Raw genomic sequence first — 17,514 nt, forward strand, 5'->3', positions numbered from 1 at the left:
TATTCAGCCCGCGACGAAGCAACGCTAGCGTGTTCAAATATTTCATGGGCTCGCGGAAAAAAGCGGCGAGGTTATTGGCGACGAAAGAGCAACCGGCGTTGATTTAAATTTTACAGTCATGCTGCGGCCATGTAGGGAGAAAGTAGGGAGAAGAGTAAAACGCTAAAGAGAGCAGCAACGTGGCGAAAGTGGTAGGAGCGACGAGGGCAGAGTAAACGTACTTTCAAAGAAGAGAATTTTTGTTGCACCTGAAGAAATAAAGACGCCAGGCGCGATGAAGCGCGCTGTATTTTTCAATTTTGCGATTTTAATGCAGCCACACTTATGGTTTATTACCGTCTCTACTCTTTCCTCTATCTCCCTCGTGCCGTTTTTCCACCGACCCTTCCTTTTCGAACAAGGTTTTTATTTCGAGCTGTTCGTTCCATCGTTTGCACGCCGGGTATCGTACGCTCGTAGCATACATCTGCATAGGATCCCGGCGGCGATCTCGTTGCGCATAGAGCGCGGACGTGCGAGAATAAATTCCCACCGAGTGGCGGAATTTCGCGTGCTTTGTCCTTGTTGGAAACACGACGGATAGAAAAATATTCAAATTGCTTTTGGCGCGGCACGACGAATCAGCGATGAGTAACGGTCGTACGCGGTCTTCGATATTCCGATTGTTCTTTTGTCGTCCCGGCCACTATTGATATCAACAGTTAGTCGATTATTAATGAATCAAGCAGCGACAGGCTACACGATGCAACTTGGCATCCGAGTTTCTTCATTCATCGAGAACTCGAAAAAATTACGTGTTTTAATATCTTTGAAAGTTGTTTAACTCGCCGATCGTTGAATATCGGATTACGAGTTATTAAAATTGCACTCTCTTCTGGACTCGCTAGAGTAATTCTTGTTGCCGCCGATTAAAAACTTACGGGCCACCGCGTGCAAAGACAAATAGTCTGTTCTCCTGAACGAAGCTGTTGAGTTTTCGACTAATCTCGAAGTCAAACGACTCGAACCGAAGTTACTGCTCTACGATTAAACCGAACCGCGTAACTCTGGCTCACTGGAATTGTGCAAAGTTAGTTCCAACGTGACAACACCGGTAATGTCGCGCTCGTGCGCCTGTGCATCCAAGCGTATAACACACAAATTGGTTTGACGTAACAAATGTTACACGATGGCAATAATTTTTCACTATCGGACAGTTTTACGGCGAAACAAACGACTTTTACTTATGTACTGTTTGAACCAGGAAAAACAAAATCTGTAACGTGCATAACCAAGCAAAGAAGTAACAACATGGCGATATTCCAGTTTCTATTATTCTAAAGATACTTCTATCCGTTTCCATAGTCGTAACCAGTAATCTGATAATTACCGATATCCAAAAAACTGTTGATCGTTGGTCAATTTCTGACCAAAATTATTTAAACAAAGGTACTGATTCTTATATTATAATATTTCCATTTTCAATTCACTCTTCCATTATCGAACAGTACCATACTTTCTCCAGTGCGTAGTTTCCAACTTTTCTCAAAATTGAAACCAATCCCAACGAATATAGTAAATGATTTTTAACGAACGGTTCCAATATACTCGACGTGGTTCAATAAACAGACGAAACGAATTCGAACGAGCGGAATTCTGGTCGAACGAGCTTATCGTGTACGAACGAAACACGAATTTCGATCGAACGCTGCGGCCGTTCTTTAGCGGCGTCGCGGTGCACCAGCGTCGCTGGCTTCTGACGCCACCAGCACATTGTGTTTGCCGACGTTCCTGTCGTTGTTGCGCCATCCTTCGTGCTCTCGAGGACGCCTGCACGCTGCTCGCTGCGTTATTGACCTCATTACGCGTCGCGATGACGCGGGACCCGTGGCAACGCCACGTTGACCGCTTCCATCCTCCTTGGCAGGTCGAACATCCAACTCCGTGGAACGGATCGCGAACTCTGTTCCACCGCAAATTAGGCATGCGGCCGCTACCGAAGGTCTCAACGCCTCGGAAATTAATTTATTGCCGGGCAACGTAGTAAATTGGGATACCTGATTGGCCAACGCGTTTGCCTCCAGCAATTGATCGATACCCCTCGTAACTTCGTTCTTAGTTGTCGTACGTCGAGTTTTAAGGTTTACAAGTATCGTGTATATACGTACTACAAAGGGTAAAACAGGGTTTACGAGAGTCAGATGGATGTTTCGGTCAAGTCAAGTAATTTTCCTCGTAAGTCGCCAACTTCGGTTATAAGTAATTTTTAAATGATCTGTTCTTGAACAGGCAATTTGGCGCGATATTAATGACGCGATAAGCAGTGAAATATATCGTGAAAGTCGCGAGACCTTGTTTGTAGTTTTTACCGGGTGTCGGTGGTTATAAGTTTGCTGGAAGCTCGTTTATGCTAGTATCTCTGCTATACATATCGTATAAATATTGAAACAGTATAATTAATAGGATTGCGAGAATCGTCTGATATCAGTTACCGATACCTGCTGAACTCAAGTTTGTTATAAATACTGATTGTGAGACAGGGGAATCGAATCGTGACCCTGGGACACGGTGACCGATTGCAGTGATCGAGTGCTCAATGGACTCAGGTAATGATCCGTGTCTGTCAAACTAACCATAAAGAATTCCATTGAGTTTCGTTTCTATCGAATCAGTAGACACAGTAGTGCTTTGTCAACTAGATTATCAGACAGGAATCTGTATGTTTCTATACATGTTTTTACGAAGTATATGTAATATCAATATAATCGTAAAAGTTTATTTCGCAAAGTCATTTGCAAGAATCGGTGAAGATAGCGATAATCAGACAAGGAAATGGAGTTCTAACTAGTTAAAATGGCATTATTGCGTCGTTTGTATCGATTGCGTTTGAGGCAGCTTTCTTTCATTTAGAAAATCCGGGTTGTTTGCACAGACCGAGGTAAATAACAGAGTACATAACATGTTTAGAGGTGATATCTGTTGAGAAGTAACGGCGTTCCAGGCAGTGAATTAATTAACTAAACGCGTCACAGCAATAAAATGGCGAACAAAACGAGCAGTAACCACTGTCGCCGACATAAACTGCGATAATAACAATAACTTGGCGAAAGTATCGGTTGTTACGTCCAATTACGGAATGTGGCGCACTCGTATCATCATTCTTACTTCTAACATTTGCTGGTAGTCGATCCGGTGGTCGATTTCAGTTTATATTCAATCTTCGCTTTCATACAATGGACGAACTCGGTATCGTTTAATGCTTTTACTGATAAATGATGAAACAAATAATTTTCTCGTTGCAGGTTATTGCGAGTAAATTCGTAAACAAAATAATTTCGAAACGTTTAAAAGCCGTTTCTATTTGTTGGCGTAAATGACGATAACTATCTATGGTAACAAATGGATATTTTGTGCAATATTTTTTATACCGATACAGATAAGCAATAACCTCGAGCTAACAAATTGCCGTTTCGCAAAAGTCACGCGACATCGTGACGCAAATAAGTTTTACATAATGTGTATTACGTACATGAAGGTGCAATAACGTTCATATCGCAATTCGTTTATTGTTCGCAAAAATAATCACCAGCTAGCGAGATACGTTAGTATATAAATACTATTTTTTTGTTCGTTCGAAATCATGTTTTATTGTTTCCACGATACGAATGTGCTGCCACGCGTATAATTAACCAACGAATATTGGTTTCGTGATTAATTATTCGCGGATCAGTTCAGGATAGAGTCGAAAAATTTGTCTTTTAAATTCTCTACTTTCGTGATTGAAAGGACTGCGATACGAAATTGATTTTTTACTTTTTATCTCTCGAAGCTAATCGTAATTGCTCGAAATCCAAATTTGCTCCAAGTCCTTCGACAGACTACAACGAAATCATTCTCAGCCACATAGCCGGCTGAGATATGAATTTCTTAGGAATCCGAGTTGCCGTAGTCGAATTGAAACGTTTGATGACTTCAATGTCTAAATCGAAATGCCCGCGGAATGATCCTGTCCGATCTCTATAATTTAATCGTTTCTAAATCGCAACTATATCCAGCTACTCTCCGTTTCGGGCAAACATTTTTAAGCGGCACAATTCCTGAAAATTTATGGCAATGTATAATTTACGCGTTAATTTTGTGACGCAGACGTTAACGTTTTTCCGAGGCAACGTCGTTCGTTGCCACGACCTATTCGCATTTTCCGCGTTAATATTTTATTCGATCGTGGTTCTCGCTTTATCTCCTCGACTTCCTCGCGAAATTTCCACGGGATTCGCATGACGCGACGGAAGCATTATTTGTATATTTTATTCAATCTTTTTGAAAGTGTCCGGCGCGTTTATCGTTTGCCAGAATTTCCGTGCGAGCAGGTAATTCACTTCGGTACGCTCTCTTTCCCTTCCGTGGAAATTGTACGTTTTATTAAATTATTGTACGTATAATTATACAGGAATTACGCTCACACTTCGTATGTGGGAAATTATCAAATTATTTCTTTTACCGAGCCGTGAGCTGTTAAAAAGGTCTTTACTCCATCGCGGTAATACTCTTGTTATTTCATAAATTACGTTTTATTGGTTTACCCTGGTTAGTTGCACGAAAAATATCGTGATTTCTAATTTTTTGTTGGCAATGACGAGTTACATCATTAAAAAATATATGGCTATAAAAAGAACAAATTGTCTTTTATATAGGCCAAATGAAAGTTTATGAGATAGCAGGTATGAAAAAATACTATAATTTTAAAATACAGAATTACACTCCAGAATAGATGACTGGTGCCCTGCTAAAAAATGTTTCGTATAAAAGTTACTAATAGCAATATCAAATGTTACAATCTTGGGTTATCTATCTTTCAGAAATGCTTATTAGAATAAATAATTTACGAATTACGTCAAAAGTAAAAGACACACGCTGTACGATATTTCATTTTCGTACTTTATCGAAGCAAGATGATCTAAACAAACGAAAGAAAAGGGATGAAATTCTCTAATAGGTTTGTTAAACATCGAACAGTCGAGCAACGAATCGAGTTAGAGGATTTAACTGGTAATAAAGCATAGAGAGCCACGCGTTTAATACCAGCCGTCGTAATGAGCAGTCACAGAGGACCGCACGTATTAGCGCGGGAATTAACGAGCGGAGGCCACCTTCTGCTGATAACTCGAGAACGTCAACTCGTATTTCAGGCCGGGGACGGATCGTCGTTTCGAAACTGGATCTCTACGTGTTCGGCTCCCTCGTTATTTTTAAATACCGATTAACGAGGCCCGGATGCTTCTGCCTCGTGTTCGCCTACATTTCACCTTTGTTCTTCGTTCTTCTGTCAGTCGGACGTTAGGCGTCGACTTACCGTCGTTGAAGAAGGGATTATTGCGCTTATTATACCGGTAATTAGCGGCACGGACCGGACCAGAATTTTTCCATCGATTTTCTATAAAGATACGTCGAAGAATCGACGGGCAAACCCTTGTTTAATTTCAGCTCGCGTGGAAAAAGAACAAGCAATAAGGAAGTATCTTGAAATAAGAGAGATCAAAGTTTAGATATTCGACAAAGAAACAATTACCGGGAAACGAATAACCAACTATTCTCGAAATCAGAAAAAAGGGGACGAAGACTTTGGTAGTCGATCGAAGGAGAATCGAATGTATCGTGTAACTAGAAGAATCAAAATTTTCATATTCTATTGAAAAAATATCGATGGAGGAAATTCAGTAAGTACTTATGTTGAAACGAAGAATTCATGATTTCCATGGTCAATTGTGAAATAATAATAATTGACTTGAAAATGGAATACCGAGGTTTCAGCAATAATTGCAATAATTAACTATCTGGAAACGAGGTAGGTCGAAGTTTTCCAAATCGATCGATTCGATAATAGAGTAATATTTGTTCCCTCGCAATTGTTGTCTCGTTTTCAGCTGTTCCGCAAATAAAAGTAAAATATCACGTTTCACGCACGATTCACAGTTTTATTCCAAAAATCTTCGTCATTTTAATAAAATTGGGAGCTATAAAAATACACCATCATTTCACCAAATGGATTTATAGTTAATAAGAGCAACGAATAAATGTAGCATATACCGTGGAACATATTATAACTATTAGCAATAACAGTAAAAAATGTATAATACAAAAGTTGCTAGAATTCATAGTTTACCAGTTCCAAACTTATGCCCCATTGTATATTCGAGCATTTTGTTTCATCAAATAGCAGCAATCGTATAAACGATGCAGCGTGGAAAAAAGAGTAGAACGTATAGGGTTGGTTGTGTAGGAAGGTCGGTAAAAGGAATAGAGATGGTGGTAGGATGCAAGCGAATCAAACGGCGGAGGCCGCGGAATGCGTAATAATTCGGCGAGAATCCGAGTTACGCGGGCTTGAGGGCGGAAACAATCGAAACGCTCTCGCAGGGTATTCCGATCTTTCGGCTGTGACTTTAGGAAATGGGTCAGTTGATAAATTACGTGGCTCAACTATTTCCCTGTTTCAAGGGCCAGCCTCCGAGCAAAGAGAAAGAGAGAGAGAGAGAGAGAGAGAGAGAGAGAAGGAGAAAGAGACTATGAGGCATGTCCGAGAGAAACGTTCCTATATGGCGTACTACAGAATGCGCGTTTTGCTTCGAAATCGCAACCTAGTGTACTGCGATAATAATTATGTACGCACGGTCTATTCAATTATGCCCATTATGTTACTTGGAGCTGCACATAACGCGGTGACTCAACCTGCTGTAATTACAGTCGACAAAAGCCATTCATCAATCTTTCAAACAGTATGAAAATTGACGTAAAGCAATTCATTACAGACCACCGTACTATAGTTCATATCTGCTATATGACCCACTCAAATGCCAAACTGGTTAAGTAACCATGCCTCCGTAAACCTCCGTAAATTACGAAGTAGAGAAAAGTCACGTTGTTACAAAAGTTATTTCTTTCTGCTAGTCTAGGAAGCCTAGTTATCTCGTTATTCAGATTTCCAATCTCGCGTAATGGTGGCGGTCAAGTCCCGTAACAGAGCTAATAAAGTTTCAAATGTGGAATATACGCGAATCGTTTGAATATTTCCGCGAGAAAACGTACCCGATGGGAACAAAAAGTACATTTGTCCAGTTTTGCTTCTGAGAGGCTCACGTCGCGATCGCTTGCCGCTTTTATTGCTTTCTTGCGATACAAAGATCGATCTAAACGTGTGGCGAGTGTTACGAAGCTCTTACCACTTGATGCAAACGTGTTTTTATTATATCTAAAGTCGTGACACTGTTGGCGATATTGCAGAATTTTCCAAGTCAAATTGACGAGCTGTTGTTTTGTCAGAATACCTCGAGCAAAAGTATAAATTCGAATCCATCATCTTGATCGATTGCATAAAGCTTGCATGGAGTAACAGGTACAGCGAGCCGCACATATTCCACGGCACTCTGCCGTTAGTTGGAACTGATACTGCGTCCACTTCATATTTCTCGATGTAGCACCTGTCGAATACCACTCGTCCCGATAGTTATGAAATCTGTTAATAGGTGAAAGATTGAATGTTATTGATCGATGGGAATATTCGCAGAGATCGTTTGTTGAAAATTTTTCCCCCGTAGGGAAAAGTCTAAATGGGGTTGTCTGTTGGCTCCTGAACCCTTACAGAACCTGCGTCATCAATTTCATCGCGATCGACATCAACAGCCTTATACAAGTTGTCGTATATTGTCCAGGTATCGTATAAGGGCAAGAGATGATACCGTATGTAAAAATAGACGAAAAGGGTAAAATAAAATATTTTCATATTATGTCAATATCTTTTATAGGGTATTTTCGATATTTCCAGGAAAGTGTAAAAATATAATTTAGGAATGAGAATAGATAGTTTAAAAATGCTTCTTAACTACATTCCGCTATTTACAAATTATTTTAGCTCGACTAAAATATCCTTTTATCTTAAACAACTCTGCCTTACTCCACTTACGTGATCCCATTTAGCCACGACACCTTTTATATAACTTCGATTTTCTCAAAATTACTAAATTTACCCGGATATTCCCCTTTATTCGATATCCCTCCGGTTGAAAGATTAGAGGAAAACTTCTCGGCAAAACAAAGCCGTTGGTCCTGATTGTGCCGCGCGTTCGTCAGTTCCTTCGCTTTGCCGTCTAACGAAAGAAAGCCACACCGAGATTTAGCGGCAGCCTCACGATCGACCTCGTTACTCTCAATAGATTCGTCGCTGTGGCGCATCTCTCCTCGTTACCGCGACCGCTAGCTTGCCGACTCGCGTGCTTCCGTCGCACGGTGAAAAGAGATTCCGGCCGGCGTACGAATCGAAAGCAGCGGCTTCACTCGAACGTACAAACAAGCCGACAATAGGAACCAATAGCCTCGGGTGCAACGAGATTCAATTATGTGCTCGCGTGCACTCTGCTGTCTGCATGCAAACATGGTGGAACCCAACGAGCCTTCAACTCTAAGATTAAGCCTCGCGAGCTAAGGCTCGCGAATTCGCCACGGGCTACGTTCCTCGAAACGTTCGCTAGTTGCCACTTCCACCCCTTGTCCGTCTTCCATCCTGTTCCCGATCACTCACACGGCTGCTCCCTTTCGCATCCTGTTGCTTTCCGCCCCCTGAATTCTCGTACGCCCACTCTCCAGCAAGGCACAAAGCGCAACTGTGAACCGCAGTCCGTGTATGCTGGTCTGATTAGTCCGAAGACCGATTCGAATCGAGTGAAATTGTTTCACGAATTATCGGAGAATTCCTTTTAGTCAAAACGAGATACATTGGCTTTCCTCTCGGTGGTGCAAACACAAGGTTTTTTTGTATAATTTTAAAATGGAAACCTGCATGACTCACAGGGAGCTATCAAGGGATATATAGTTGGCTTTTTATGGTTCTTTTTTGGGGAGCGTTATCAAGGTAACCGTTGTTTACTTTTACGGAGCAGCTTCTTTTTATGGTGATCGTAAAATGTCTGGAGCTTGTCGGAGTGACACACCGAACACGGAGAGCTATGTGTCTCTTGGGCTGGTAAACACGGTTTTTGTAATCCTTCGATAGGAATCATTCAGACGGGTTCCGGTCCGAGTATAAAAAATATATGTCGAGTTGAGGGTTGCCTGGATGGCTCTATTCCCGAGAAAGTACGTTGCTGTAAAATAATCCTTTCAGAAAACGTATATAGTCTGTCTCTAAAAAAAACTTCACCTCTATAACTGTCGGAAAAGACACTTTCAACGATACTTTAAAAAATACAGCAACGTTTTTATTCGAAAAATCTTACGAACGTCTTGGAAGTTGAAGTACCACTCGAAGGAGTCATGGTTAACTTTAAGCGTGTAGAAACTACTTGAGATGAACACAAAGCGCATCTGTCATGAGTAACGCCTCGATCTCCTTTCAGACAGTTCTGCACGGGGAAAAACGAAAGACGGTGGAACGTGCGAGGAGATACTGTCTTCCAAAAGAAATTAGTAAGACAAAAGGAACAATTCTACTTTCAAACGATCTCTACTAGAGAAAACAACGACCTGGACTCAGCGTAATTGCATTCTTCCCTGGCGACTCGGTGCTGGTAAGTAACTATCTGAGCGCCAAGAAATCTCGATTCGCGGTTTATTCGAGACCTATTTTTACCTCACCATCGTCGCAGCAATTGGAACGCGTCCGGTCGGCTAATTCGATCTGCGAACATTTGGTTTCATTGCGCCATCACCGCACCAGGATATAACCAGTAACGTACATCCTAGCAGTAGGAAGCGTACTCGCGTTTATGTTCGCGAATGTAATTTAATTCGTCCAAGAATTCTCTCGTTTCTCCTCTTACGCGCCCTCTTTCTCCTGACATTCTTGGCTAATGGAGGAACTTTTCTAAACCAAATCTCCAGGACCCTTCTTGACGTCCTTGTTTCCTCTGTTCGTACTTCATATCGCCGGTTCGCTACAAAACTGACACGACTAAGGAAAATTAATTTTCAGGAAATTAGTTTAGATCTGCATAAAAAGCACGAAGTTTAAATTGGAAAATTATTAATATCGGTCGTTCAGGGATGAACGAACGCTACTTTTCGTAAAGAAGAAGATTGTCTTTCAAGCCTTTACTAGATTCGTTTCAAATTGATTTTACCTTAAAGTTTCTGCACTTGATACTATGTTTTCTGTAAACTACCCTCTAAATGTGTATCATATGGTGAAAACTGGTTCAAGCTGTCCGATACAGGGAGAAATAAGTGTTCGCGAAGTATCGAGGTTAAAAAAGAACTGTTCTGCTTGCCTCGTTTTATCTCTCACGTATATTATATTCGAGGATGCGTTGCCCGATATCTGGCGACGAGTTATCTTTAAAGACGCTTCCGGGGACCTTAGTTCTTCCCCGAAAATCCGTATACGTTCAATGCTCTGTAATCCTTTGGTAAATACGTGCCTTTGTGGAAAACAGGAAACATGTGAATACAGGTAAAGCCGATTTAATCTTCAACTTCCCTTCAGACCCGACGGAGTAGTCTCAGAAACGAAACTCAGAGTTGGTTGTAGAGGTAGTAAATCTAGCTACGTTAAGTAGCCAGGCACACCATCTACTTCGTGACCATGAATCCGGTTCACGTTCTTCGTCATGACTTTCCACATAGTCGAGGAAAATATACGCGTTCCTAACTTGCCACTTCTCTATCTTTAGCTTTGCATTATTAACAAGTCCTCGTGAATTATGGAATTAAAACAAGGAAATATCAGAGAGTTTGTTACGACGTTTGTACACGAGCAACTAATTGGCATTCCAATCCAGGGATTCGACGACTGAAAGTAGTTTAGCTACTTTCCATCCAGTTTTACGACAAACATCACGCTATTGCCTAGCCACCGTATGCTAAGGAACGACGTACTTTCTAAATGCAATGCTTCGCAGAAGGCGACGTATATTGCGTACGTTCCCTGCGGTTGTAACGTCCGAATCATAAACCCAGTTAACGGTTTGCAGCGCAACGTTGACAGAAGCGACGCAATCGATAGGGCAACTTCATCCCCACATAAAAAAAACCACTGAGATGCTTTACGACACTGCGTAGCAATCCTTACTTCCAACATTTACGATCTGTGATTATTTGTCTAGAAGTAACTTCACTTTGCAGTTATAGTAATTCTTGCATAGTAACTAATCGACTACTAAAATGTTTGTTGTGTACGATTTTTCTATGAACGTACCTCGATTTTGACTTTTCGAAAGTTTTACCATGTATTCTGGATCGTCATCTTGCATGAACATGTAATTCAGATTGATCGACTTTTAGCTATCCAGATCAGTTATTATGTTTTATGCGAGATTCGCAACTGTCTTAATACTTATTACGAATCTAATATTTATATCGAGAAATGAATCGAATAGCCAAAAACAATTGCTCAGTATAATATTTTTACCATAATTCGATGGTCGGAGGCTGCCTATAAAATTTATGGGGAATCCCTCTTCAAAGGGCAAAACGAAAGCAATATTTGTTCGAAGAAGGTCGGGTCTTCGATTTAAGCAACGAGAGCCCGGGACTATTAAAATGGATTTAGCCGCGTTCCGCAAGGGGTTCGAAGTATCTACCGGATCCGGTGTTACGTGTGCACTTTTGCGCCGAGAGACGTTTCAGTTAATGACAGTGCATTTCTGTCGAGTTTAATGCGAGCTCAGTGTGAGATTTCAGCAAAATCCGGCGCAATACGTTTTCTTCTCCAGTGCCACACGTCTCCTAGATACCCCTAGTGATTTTCCACGATTTCGTGTGTACGCTGTTTCCATTCCCCGCTTATCGTGCTCGATCTCCCTCCCTCCCCTTTCTTCCTTTCCCTTTCAAGAAGAAATTGTGTCTCGCGTTTTCTTGCCATTCGCAAAGCACTTATCCAAATGCACGTTCCACCCGTCGAACTCGCGAATACGAAGGCAACGAATAAGGCCGATTCGCTTCTTTTGCGCGAATGCCGTCATCGTAAAACTAGGTTGCGGATGTACCGTATAAGTGGCTGCTCGTCCCAACGTTTTCCCAGCGTGGGGATCCAAGCTTTTGCTTTTTACCGAGTTCACCGGTCGATTTTCTCCTTCTAGAATACTGGCGAATACCATCGAGAAACTGAGAGTTCAATGGTGAAACAGTGCAGACGCAATGGTTCCTTTTGCTCAATGAACCGAACAATTCTTGTCGTTATTTTTGATCCATAGCGAGAAATTATCACCGGTCACAGGCGGTGAACAATGACCTGTAGAGAATGGGGAACGCGGTTTCTTTCCGCGCAACTCGTTCCAGCAATATCGCGTAATGGGACGTTTGGTTAGCCTGTCGCTATTTTTGATAATGACATCGAACTTCAGCCAGATATGCAAATCGTCTGTCACACGTGATATATACAGAGCAGAATTTTCCAATTCTCCCCACCGTTGTTGCGTAATGTTCTTTAAGCGCTGCTTATTTGTAACATCTATAATTCAACTGTCTTCCTTACGGTCCAACCAGCAAGATACGATGCACGAATTTTCCTCCATCGAGTTTATACCAGTCGGGCTACGCTCCAATCTTCTAAGCATCGTCTAAATTCTCTTTGAACGTAGTTCTCGTATTTGTATATCTTGGCCGCGGTGCACGCTACGATTCGTAGTTACAAAGCTATACATTGCGTCTCACTGGATGTTCTTTCAGCAAAAATCCTTGGCTCGTCCGAACGCACTGGACTGCGCATCGAGTCCAGAAATTCGGGGTACCGAAATAAATCTCTGCGAAATGACTATGAACAGGAGTATGCATATACGTACAATGTAGAATAGGATGAGATAACCAAGCGATAGAGTTGCAAACAATTCCTAAGTGATGATCGAGTGAATATTTAGACTAGGATAAAGATATCAAGTAAAGAATGATTCGTACAATTCACATGAACGCGTGGTCTGTCACGTTGGCTGCACGTGATAAGAAGGTGTACTGTATGAGCGGTCTGCAAGAATTAAAGAGATATTTGCAACAACGAAAACGAAAATCGACCCAATTGAAATAGATCTTTCTTTATTAACTTTTAGCACTGATTCTACAAATTTCTGCTTGAGAAATGGCCCGCTAACTGGTTAAATTACGTACACGATAAAGATTAATTAACACGTTAGTTACTATAGTGGATTGTAACAAAACGTGCACCATAAATCTTTAATAGTGCGGTATATTTTTATCGCCAGCGATAAATATTTGACATATCTTTTTAATCAAACACGACAGTTATATATACTATATATATATTCATTTATTCTGCAACTTAAAATAAAATCTAAGTTTGGTAACGAAGATATTGGATAATAATTGATCGACCGTTTGTACGTACCCAAAGTGGAAGTTCCGGAAACAGCTGCCCTTGCTTCCATTGTTAAATCGATATTCTTAATGTCAGTGACAATTTAAACGATCGTAAATTGAATTGTCGGAACTACTAAATTACCTAAAGTACTCTACGTTAGTAACGATTTACTATTATAACTTTTCGTTCTTTTCCTAATAACGCATGCAAATAATAACTTTGATGTGGCAATAAATAGTACCTTCTTACTGCAGTGTCTACACAAGCGAGTCTCAAATTTATAAGACAGTCGTAACAATATCTTAATTTATTTATTCTCGAATCATCGTTTATTCGAATCCTCGAACCCTGCACGCTTTCTGCGTGCAATGTAACCCGTTTGTTGGCCGTGTGCCTATTTTCATTGATCGTATTCGAAACCGTATACGCGTGTCGGGAAATATTAGTTTCGCGAAATGCGATTCAATTTTGAACGGAACTGGCGTGGAAACGGCGGGAAAGCCATCGTGAATTTGGAATCTGTCGGGTAGCTGGTAGTTGGTGATCCATTTGCGTCGTTCCAGGGGAATCGGCGCATCGTGGTCGGACACGTTTTCGACACAGAGGCCGAGGGGAGCCGTTTCGCGGCATACCGGCACCGTCACGGCGAACAAATGGAAAGCGTTTCCGTCGATTTAGGTCGGGCTGCCATGCCGACGTGAATAGCTTCGGCCACCGACAAACACGCTTTATCCGGGGCCACGATTAAAGAAGCGGCTTTGTTCGAATGAATAGAAAGAGCGGCAAACGCGAGTTTCTTACAGAAAAATGTTCCTGGATCTCGAACTGTTCTCAGAGACCTCGAAGCTCCGATTCAAATTTTCGGCCAGATTGAAACGCCTTTCTTTCTGAGTTTTCTCGCGACATATATCGAACTTTCTCCTTTTTAATCCTTTGCGACAGGAATCACGCACGTTCTGACCACGAGTAGTTGGATATCTGGTGCAATTTCGATCGAAACGTTGATATCTTTGTTCTATCGCATTTTCCATGTAAGAATTACATCGGAACACTGTACTTCTAATACAACCGTAGAAGAACGTTTGTTATCGAATATTATTTTATCGTACACAAATTATCGATATCTTGAGTTTTCTACAATTTTTGAAGCTTTTCTCCGTTTTTTAAGGCAAGGGAAGTACTTTCATTTTCCCTGTGTAAATGTATATAGGTTAATAGCGAATCGGTATCGTTTGAATTGAAATTTCTGTAGAACACGAAAGCTTCGATCGAAGTGAATCTTATATAGAAGAGAAAATTTTCCTCAAGCAAATTGGAACTTTCCCGTAAACTTTCTTTTAAATAAAATCATCAAGGATATTCTTCGATCCTTAACCAAAGGAGTAAACAACCTAATGTAATTGAGTGTGTTTAAATAGAAGTAGGTAAGTCGATCATCGTTATTAGACTGGAAAATCCTATTTCACTCGGCAACTTCCTCAATTTCAATGGAAACAGCTTTTTCTTCGGCGCTCCGTGCCTCTTGCGGAATGAAACGAAGAACGAGAAGTCTCGCGGCGTTTCTTTTTCACTAGCAAACAAGTTTTAGCCACGAGCTTCAGAGACACGTCCAACTTCCTTCCATCAGCAAGAATAAAAACGCTTTTACCAATGAAACAGCGTTTCCTTAAAAAAGAAAACAGCGGTTTCACGATGATACAAGAGAGACTCGAGTCGTTGATTACGCGAAAGAAAAAGTCGTTGCGTTTCGACATGACTGAGAATTATTCGCTAGTTAACCGTCTGTCTGGCCGAATCGTAAAATTTCCCTGCGTTTCAGAGGCGTAAATCTGGGCGGGATGAGAATGGAGGATCGAGAAGAAAATAAAGTAGCTCGATAATACTATAATTCGTGCACCGGTGCAACGGCCAGGAGCAAGGGCCGCAGCTTCGAAAGTATCGAAATTGGACGAAAGAAGTTATTTTTCCGAGACACTATCTGGAAGTCACTCTGACGAGTTTTAAGGAACCGATGCTCCACTGAAAGTTCCACAATTTAGCCAGTTCTAGGTGAATTTAGAGACCGGAGAGAGCTGCCATTTGGTTTAACTGTCGGAACTTTGATGATACTTTTAATTACTTTCACTCGTTTCTACAGGGACTTGGCGTTGCTTTGTGCTCTTCTTTAAAGATAACCACATTATTAATGTATCGTAAAAGTAAGAGTATCATTTTTCCTTTTTCATGTTCTTTTCCTTAATTTCTCTTTCTGTCGTCGCCACTTTTCATTCATATCGTTCCGCTTGAAACGAAAGGTGAAAAAGGAGTTGCCCGTACTGCCGGTTGACCTTCCTTGAATAGTATCTATTAACCCGAAAGTTCCCGCGGGACGCGTTATTTAAACTCTGTTCTCGTTCAAAAATCTTAATTTAGAAGTATCGCAGCCGCTATTCAATTTGCATGTTGTAAATGAAATCGTTGCTTGCACACAGCGTGAGGGCACACGCGGAATGGTGCGTGGGTTGAATTTACTCCGAGTTGTTTCTAACCAAATCCGGTGAAATTAAACGAATTGGTTAGAACGATCATAGGGGTGTTAATTCGCGTGTTCATCAAAATTTATATAATCCCCGTGGTCTCGCCGCGAAAAGCACAGTAATTCTGATTAAAAATTTAGTTGTCTGTTCCCTCGCCGAGAATCATCGCTCACCGGTTTATCTTGTATCTGGAATGTCGATCTTCCTGCTCATCCGCCATATTCCAGCCAGTACAGTAGAAAAATCACGGTTCTTCTTCTTTTCTTCTTTTTATCGTGTCAATTCCCTGGCGTCCCCTCTGTCCTTCCTTTATTCATTTTTATACCTTTGAAAATCTCCTATGGAAGTGCTCGACGTGTAATTACTCGCCGGTTTCGGCCTACCCGCCTGATGCCGTAGATTGTGTAAAGCGCGAGATATTCCATTCAGGAGAAAAATCAGCTCGCGACTTGCTCGAAACTTTATTCTCCCCCATGCCCCGCCCTTCGCTACGGCTCTTTTATTCTCCGGACGCGTTCCTTCCATCCGCCATCGTCTTTTCCTCTTATTGCATCTCTCACGATACGACGAATTCCCCACAAAATCTGCTCCCCGGTGATTCATTAATTTTCCTTCCCTTTGTTTCTTCGCGTCCCCATGTACAATGTGCTTCCTCTGGAACGATCATTATGACCCAGTATTTACAGAATAGATTTTCAGGCGGGGAAAAATGTAGAAAAGATACGATACACTCGAGCCACCGTGTCGTTCCATTTAATCAACCTTTTCTCTTACGAAGTATCCGCTATAAAGAATCTCTTCCTGTTAATTTACTCAATTTCGTCAAGCTTAATGGCCCTCCGTCCCGTCGATACCAGCCCCCGGTTTAAGTGCGCGCAAGTACAGCCCTTTCCTTCTCGCTACAAATCATTCTCCTCCTACCTCTTGCTCACCTGAGGTCGGTCGACGTCGAAAAAGAAGCGACTCCGGTTAGACGCTTAACAATGGCTTCTCGGCGTGAAAAGAAATTAAACATCTTGAAAGCCGGCCGAGGCTGCAACGATAAAAGGGCAGGCGATCTTGTCCGCGTAATAAATGAAAGCCACCGACACGATAAGGCGGAAAATATCGCGCGGAAATACACGGCGAGCGGACACGGTTCGCTAACTTAGCTTTGCCACGCTTAGTGTGTATAGTTTATCGAAGGCGGCGCGTGAGGAACGTCGCTTAGAAAGCTTGGCGAAGAAACAGCGCGGTCGTGCAAACGGAATGGGAGTACGAGAGGGGAGAAATAAAAAAAGAAAAAAGGAAACGTTAGGAAGAGGAGAAAAGAGGCGAGAAGGCGAGTCGAGCGATCGCGGTCTCGAGATAAAAGCCGTGTGTTGCGCGGTGGCAGGGAACTCGGAGAAAAGAGGTTGCGGCCGAGGAATCGATTCACCCAGCGGCCACTCGAGAACGATTTTGCCCCCAGAATCCTTAACCATGTTAAATGGTAATGCAAGCAATAATTCCGCCATGAATAACGGAACACTCGAACGCGAACTTTTAAATCGTGACCGGAAAAATTCCCGGATATCTGCCTTCCAGCCTGAGTCTTCCCTTCGTGTCGCCCGTTTCGTTCGCGATGAACGTGCCACGATCCCTCTTTTCACTCGCCCCTCTTCCACGACACGAAACGATTCATCCTCGAGCAGGAGAATTTCTTCGCCTTGCCTCGTATATCTCCCACTATCTTCTTCT

At 41.9% G+C, this 17,514-nt stretch overlaps 1 protein-coding gene and 1 long non-coding RNA gene across 3 annotated transcripts in view; one reads left to right on the forward strand and one right to left on the reverse strand.

Moving 5' to 3' along the window:
• LOC117205720 (alpha-2B adrenergic receptor-like) overlaps nucleotides 1-17,514 on the reverse strand; it is a 118,762-nt gene that overhangs the window by 18,718 nt on the left and 82,530 nt on the right. The window lies entirely within an intron of this gene.
• Nucleotides 2,376-17,514, forward strand: part of LOC117205723 — a 62,841-nt gene continuing 47,702 nt past the window's right edge. For both annotated transcript variants that reach the window (XR_004487280.1, XR_004487281.1), the window contains exons 1-2: nucleotides 2,376-2,585; nucleotides 9,369-9,539. This is a non-coding gene — a long non-coding RNA (uncharacterized LOC117205723). The remainder of the gene's footprint in view (nucleotides 2,586-9,368; nucleotides 9,540-17,514) is intronic.

The sequence above is a fragment of the Bombus bifarius genome, unplaced genomic scaffold, assembly GCF_011952205.1.
Source record: "Bombus bifarius isolate JDL3187 unplaced genomic scaffold, Bbif_JDL3187 scf7180000007992, whole genome shotgun sequence".
In the NCBI taxonomy this organism is placed as follows: Eukaryota; Metazoa; Arthropoda; class Insecta; order Hymenoptera; family Apidae; genus Bombus; species Bombus bifarius.